The following is a 7708-nucleotide window of genomic DNA, read 5'->3' as shown; positions in this document are numbered from 1 at the left end:
TCGCTATCGGATCGTCGGCAAGCTAAGCTACTAATAAGTAATTCGTTAATGTAAGCGAATAGGAAAATATTCAAAACAACTGAATACTATAACTTCGCAATATGGACAAGTCAAGCTGCTAATAAGTAATTAGGAAGCACTACTAAATAACTGAAAACTACTTTCTGGTTACTGGTAGTCGAAGGTGAGCTTTGACCGAGACACATATTAGTTGAATGAGAGCATGCCATGAGAGGATGTATGCCGAAAATTCGATTCAAAAATGAGCTAAACTCAGATCGAAAAAAGTTTGATGCAGTTTGAAAGCGAATATACGTACAGGATAATTTAGAATTAGAGAAATATGCGAAATCTTCTTTTATATCAACAACACTTAATATCAGACAGCAAAGAAAAGTCATGGCAAGCCAAAAAATCACGCCGATGACTAAAAGATGAACCATAATTGTTATCTCTTCTCTGTACAAATAATTCATCTGTGGCATTAATTTACGGACAATAGTTATAAATAAATTAAACTTGCTAATAAGGAAAACAATTGATAAGCCGAATTGATCGATGAGTCAGTAAACAAAGAGGATAACAGGACATTTAATTAGTGCGTGCATTGGACGCGATACGTCGGTACGTAAGTGATTTATTTAATTTTACTATACATTATGTTATATTTTAAGCCTGTAACAATCAAAAAAAAAAAAAAAACAAAAGTTCCTTACTAGAAACGTAACCAACAGGAATGAATGCCACGTATATTTATAAATATGTTTTCACGTCTCCACCTCAATAATGGTGCCTTTGCTGCATTGCTTAGACCAGAAGCAAAAGTCAGTTTTGCTCACTCTGCGAGAAAAAATATTCGTTTTCTTCTTTTGTTTTCGAGGAGGCACACTGGACGAATTATATTTTATTTTACCGGTCAGTGTTAAAAGAGATCTAAATATAAAACAATTATGTGATCCGGCACCGCTATCGTTGCCATAATACTAAAAATTAAGTTCCCCACGTCACCTCATCTCAGTAAAAAAAATAAGGGTTCCGGATAAGGCATTATCAACATAATATATAGATACTTAATCTTTTGGTATAAGTCTTATTCCGAACGGTTCAGTAGTTTTCGCAATTAACCAAACAATAAAACCGGCTCTCCATTTAATAGTATAAATTGAGGAAGGTAGATAATATTTTTAAATAATAAGTGAGCAAATCACGAGCTAAGCGATTCTAGTATAGACTACTGAGGTAGTGAGTGATTTAAAGGCACGGGACAAAAAAAATTTGCCCTCATTTGAAACATACAACTTTTCACCTCGACTAGCGTTATAAGTGTTATAAGTTGTAAGAGAAACAATTAAGATAATAATTTTTTGTGACAATGAGATAATACGCTAGGCTAAAACGAGTTTTGGAACGCACCGGATCTCATTGTTTATTTTTTTAACGCGGAGTAATTCCCGGATTTCCGGGTTTGAAATTTAAATCATCATTATTTTATTTATTTATTTAAGATTCAAACTCAAATTTGTCGTATTGTTGTACAATATAATATTTGAACTATTCTTAAACAAAAGTATTTAAAGTACAATTTGTTATATATAATAATAGGTGACCCGGTAAACATTGTCTTGCGATATAAATTATTTTTAGAGTTAGACCGTTTCTTGGACATTACAACATTACTTTATTTTTCTAAAATAAACGTGGCCTAAGTTACTGCTTATGATATCAGATACCAGCCAATAAAAGTCCCGTCAAAATCGGTGCAGCCATTTCAGAGATTAGCCGGAACAAACAGACAGACACTGTGCTTCCCCGGGGCGCAAAAAGAATGAAGAGGCCTAGTCCCAAGGATGTCGTAAGAGGCGACTACGGGCTTTTTATATGTGGGAGAGACACGCTGCCGTCTTATGACGTCAACACAATCGGGCCAGACTCGTCCGGTTACTTACCAATCTAGCACAGAATACCGGCGTGAAGTAGCAGCCTATTGCCGCTATGTTTCGCATAGGTTAGTGTCGGGGACTGGAGGGCATCCCCCCCCCTCCCCCAACAAGATTATGAAAGCGGTCCATCAAGAGATAATACCCCAGGAGGGTAGCGGCTCTACCAGAGCCGGGGAATATCCATCCCCGAGCATTCTCGCTCGAGCTGCCCCTCGTATTCTGGGAAGGGCACAGTACCGCGCATGTCAAAGGACAAACGGAACAGCATAACCATGGCACCTCGCTCCACGCTAAATGTGGACTTTTGTAACATCAGGAGAATTCACTCCAATTTAAACGCCGTCCACCACCACCTTGAGGCGGCGCAGCCGGCCTTGTGTTTCTTTACGGAGACGCAGATATCTCGACCTAACGATACGTCATATTTTTTACCTCATGCCGGGGTATGTGTGTACGTTAGGGAGGATATCTGCAGTTGCCGTCTCGGCAATTTTGAGTGTAGGGACCTGTCTACTCTCTGGCTTCGCGTAGATTTAGAGGACCGCGTCCGCATCTATGCGTGTGTCTACAGGTCCCATAGTGGTAACGCAGAAACCGATCATCTCTTGGGCTGCATTCAAGTGCCAATTGACGACGTGCTTGCGCAGGTCCCCTCCGCTGAAATCGTAGTCTTGGGTGATTTCAACGGGCACAATGCCGAATGGCATGGATCACGTACCACAGACTACGCAAGGCGATGTGTGCATAGTTTCGCATTGGCGTATGGTCTGTCCCAATTGGTTGAGTGGCCGATGCGGCTCCCGGATGTGGACAGCCACACGCTGTCCTTATTGGATCTGCTGCTCACTACACATCCTGATAGTTACCAAGTCTCTATCAAGCGGGGCGTCCCGCTTGGAACGTCCGACCATTGCTTGGTCAGGAGTGTAGTGCCTATCCAACGCCACGTCGCAGACCTCCAGCGACCCGCTGCGTTTGGCACTACAAGTCAGCAGATTAGGATGCGTTCCATGTTTTTTCCATCCTACACTTGGGGCAAGGTTTGTTTCCCTTCGGATGATCCCAGTGCCTGTGCCGTTGCAGTAGCCGATGTGATACTGTAGGGCATGGATATTTTTAAACCGAGCTCTGTAGTACCGATCGATGGCAGATCACAGCCCTGGTTCGATGCGTCTGTCAAGCGTTGCGGCGCTAGGCTTAAAGGATCCGAACTGCAAAGTTCTAAAGGGGAAATATAACCGTGCCTGTAGAATATTTAAGCGGCAATTCGCCAGGGCGAAATCAAAGCACGTTGTCAAAATCGGCGAGCAGCTTTCCAGTTACCCGACTGGAACACGCAAATTCTGGTCGTTATCAAAAGCTGCTCTTGGTAACTTCACCCAGTCGTCCCTGCGGCCGTTGCACATGGGGAATCACACCTTGGCCCATACGGCAAAAGAGAAATCCGATCTACTGTGCGCTCTTTTCGCCTCCAACTCGACTCTTGACGACAACGACAAAACACCGCCGACCATCCCGCGGTGTCAGAGCTTAATACCTGAAGTACAGTTCAGACAGAAAACTGTTCGGCGAGCTCTGTATTCGTTGGACGTCAAGAAGACGAACGGGCAGGATGGCATTTCTACAATCGTGCTTCGAATTGTGCCCCTGAGTTGACACCCGTGCAAACGCGTTTATTCCGGCACTCTCATTCAAAAGGCGTAGTCCCTTACTCATGGAAGTCAGCCCTTGTTCATCCAATCCAAAAAAAGAAGACAGTTCGGATCCCGCAAACTACAGGCCTATTGCTATTACCTCCCTGCTCTCCAAAATCATGCAGAGCATAATTAACCGCCAGCTCTTGGTATACCTAGAGGGTCACCAGTTGATCAACGACCGACAGTACGGCTTTCGCCATGGTCGGTTGGCAGGTGATCTTCTGGTATACCTAACCCATAGATGGGCGGCGGCTATTGAAAGCAAGGGGGAAGGCCTGGCAGTTAGCCTGAATATAACGAAGGCCTTTGATCGTGTATGGCATAAGGCGCTCCTCTCAAAACTTCCATCATTTGGGCTTCCCGAGAGCTTATGCAAGTGGACCTCCAGCTTTCTCACTAGGCGCAGCATACAGGTCGTTGTCGACGGATATTGCTCGAACACGAAGCCCGTGAACGCTGGAGTGCCCCAAGGCTGTTTGCTATCTCCCACACTGTTTCTTCTGAATATCAATGATATATTGGACACCTCCAACATACATTACTATGCAGATGACAGCACTGGTGATGCCTTACACACGGTCCATGTAGGTCTCTCTTTAGGGAAATCGTCAACCAGTGCCGGGAGAAACTTGTGTGTTCTATCGAGTCCTGTCTTGAGAAGGTCGCGGAATGGGGTGAATTGAACCTTGTCCAATGTAATCCCCAGAAGACTCAAGTTTGTGCGTTTACCACTAAAAAAAAACATTTGTCGGATCACCGCTCTTCGACAACACTTCCCTTAAAGCCTCGCCTAGTATCGGAATACTGGTACTCGAAATCTCGAGCGATTGCCAATTCCGTGGTCATCTGTTGGGCAAAGCCAAATTGTCTTCAAAGAACCTGGACTTCATTAATAGAGCATGGCAATACTTCAAGTCAGCCCACATTCTAGCCTCTACAAAGCGCAGGTCCGGCCACACATGGAGTATTGCTATCATCTCTGATCTGGCGCACCCCAGTATCAGCTCGTTCCATTTGACCGCGTGCAACGTAGAGCAGCTCGAATTGTCGTGAGCCCAGTGCTCTGTGAACGGCTGGATCACTTGGCATTTCGTAGAGATGTGGCTTAACTGTGTGTCTTCTACCGCATTTATCACGGGGAGTGTTCCGAAGAGCTGTTTAAACTGATTCCTGCCGCGCGAAATCCATCTTCGCACGACACGCCACAAGTTAGGATATCATTCCCACCATAAAATACCTTCTACTATGCTACCATACCTTCAAAAAAGCGCGTAAAAACCTTCCTTAAAGGTCGGCAACGCTCCTGTAATTCCTCTGGTGTGGTGGTGATCAGGTGACCCGTACGCTCGTTTGTCCTCCTTTTCCATAAAAAAACAGACAGACAGACAGACAGACATGTAGTAGAAACGGTTATTTCAGTATAACACACAGATACTCCAATTTTATTTATGATAATAATAATAAGATAGATGATGGCACAAACGTTGTACGTGAGTACGACTAGACCATATTTTTCGTTATCTGTATTGCAGATAATGCAATAGCGAGCAGAAACTTGGATTATACAAGGTGACCAGCGCAAAATATATTATTGTTATCAACACCAAATATTAATATACAATAGTAATTACATAAATTATTAAATTCAATTTTTAGCTTACGATATTGTTTATTATTTAAATAAAACGTGCTTTGCTCTTTCTTTAACTTTCAATGCTTGGTTTAACTAAATTTTAATGTTGGTTAATGATTTCGATAGCATTTTGGATAACGATACACTTACGATGAGTTCTCCAGAGTTAGTTTTGTAAAATACAAATGTTTAATTCATTCAAGTACTTTCCTTTACTCATTACAAATGAAAATACATATAAATCTTATTTTAATTAAATTAAGAAAAACTATGTGATAGGTATAATGTTATCTATTTAAAGTAGTAGTAGGCAATGAAAGAATCGCGGCAAATTAAATTGGGGTGATGTTTGACAAACCCTTTCGATGAAAGAGATTATGTGAATGTGTTTATCTGGATTTTAAGACGCTCCGCAAAACGTCTATAATTGAACAAACTATCAACTTTTAAGATTTTTTGTTAAAGCTTGCCAGTTGCAAAATAGGCCCAGTTTATCGTACCCGCGATTCTAATACATATTTCAAATCGTGGTTAATACTTAGTGTGACTATGTATCTCAAAAAAACAGCACATGTAGTAAGTACAATAACACTAGCGCTGCAAGGGTCGGAGAGGAAATGGAACTCGAATGATCTTCTTTGTCGGACACTCTTGTTAGAATGGTCGTGGTTGCGCTGACGAGGTACACGGTGGGGTGTTCGGTGGGTCGATATCGTTTCTGAGGGTAGATCTCCTGGCAATGTGCTTCCATTTCTGACGGTTAGAGGCGTTGCGAGTACAATGGACAATGGTGGACTCAGTAGCCTTTGTGATGGCGTCTATCCAGCGGGTTGGCGATCGACCGCGTGCTCTCTTGCCTTCCACCTGGCCCTGACCTACCAGTCTCTCTATCGAGTTCTCATTTTTAGAGACGTGACCAAAGAACTTCAGTATTCTTAGTTGCACAATTGACGATAGTCTGTCTTTAATACGAAGCTCTTTGAGGATGGATACATTGGTGGGAAATGCCGTCCACGGGACCTTTATCCAGCACCACATCTCTAATGCATCGATATTACGGCGGTCCTGCAATCTCGAGACCAATTTGCGGCTCCATAGAGAAAGATTGGAAACACAAGGCATTTCATCAATCTGACTTTAGTCGTCTTGGTAATCCTCCTGTCCCTCCAAATCTTTCCCAGTCGTTCCACTGCAGTCCTGGTGATGGCGCACCGTCGTCCGATCTCGTCGCCACATTCTCCAGTACTTGATATAGTAGAACCAATGTTAATTTAGTTCTGTACCACTCGAATGATGGGAATATATAAAATGTATATGGGGATGGGTATCTATAATGATTTCCGGATGGCGAAACAAGCAACTTGTAACAACTACTGTAATGTTAACTGTAGCTATAGCCGGTCTACCGCAAAATGCGGTAATTTGAAACTAATTATTTTATAGCGCGTAATAACTGAATGCTGTTGAATCTCTCGGAAACTCGCAACTAGAGTTATTATACTAGAGTATGTGCGGATCTTTAAGGGTCTTCCTTCAAAAAACTACCATTTTGCTGGCAGGTTTGTGATTACCAAAATACTTATAAAATAGACCGATTACTCATAAGTTAAAATAAAATTGTATATCTGAAGTAACAATTAAAATTAGCAGACTTTTACAGTATTAAATAAGCTGTATGTTAATTTTTTCAATCAAATTGATTAATATTGTCATATCTATCTCTTTCTTCTCTCTATCTCTTATCACGCGGTTAAGCCATGCGCATTCCGGTTAAATTTTATTTTGTTCTTTTGTATATTTCTTTAGTTCTATGTTGAATGTATCCTCCTAAGTTATGTCTTAAACAGTTAGTTGCGATGATACATAGCTTTGGGTTCATCTGCCCCTTGAGCACCTAAATAACTATGGTTACATAAACGAAGTCGATGCTTAAAACTCAATTATTTCATACATCTATCCTAAAAATTCCTTCTGGGCGAATTATGTTGCTTGAATTCATAGTTTGTTTTCCTTGTTACGACAAATACCGCAATATTAACTATACTTACTTTTTTACACAACACACCAATACAGTGTTTTTTAATTATATTTGTGTCAGTTAAAATACTTTTTATTATATCAATGAAGAAATTGATTGCGCCTTATTTATTGAACCGATTGACCTAATTATGTTGAACTTATCACTACACAAGACGTAAATAAATATTAAATCCATTACTCATATGTATATCTTAATATATATAAGTTAATATATATTACGTGACACGTTGTTTGTCCGCGATGGACTCCTAAACTAATGAACGGATTTTAATGGGGATTACTTCATGGAGTGCAGTTTAGTCCAACTTGAGAGATAGGATAGTTTTTATTTCGATTTGGGACCTATATTTATTTTTCTTTCCAATATTTGTTTTGTATGGACATATTTTCAGTGAGAG

The 7708-nt window shown here is 41.2% G+C and overlaps 1 protein-coding gene across 3 annotated transcripts in view; it reads left to right on the top strand.

Moving 5' to 3' along the window:
* Positions 1 to 518: 518 nt before the first annotated feature.
* LOC126970120 (uncharacterized) overlaps positions 519 to 7708 on the top strand; it is a 94986-nt gene continuing 87796 nt past the window's right edge. For 2 of the 3 annotated variants that reach the window (XM_050815848.1, XM_050815845.1), the window contains exon 1: positions 578 to 624. The gene's annotated coding sequence lies outside the window, so the exon portion shown is untranslated. Of the gene's footprint in view, positions 629 to 7708 lie in introns of all 3 variants that reach the window. The other variant, XM_050815847.1, reaches the window with a different exon arrangement.

The sequence above is a fragment of the Leptidea sinapis genome, chromosome 20 (genome assembly GCF_905404315.1).
Source record: "Leptidea sinapis chromosome 20, ilLepSina1.1, whole genome shotgun sequence".
In the NCBI taxonomy this organism is placed as follows: domain Eukaryota; kingdom Metazoa; phylum Arthropoda; class Insecta; order Lepidoptera; family Pieridae; genus Leptidea; species Leptidea sinapis.
This window is presented reverse-complemented; position numbering and strand designations above follow the sequence as displayed.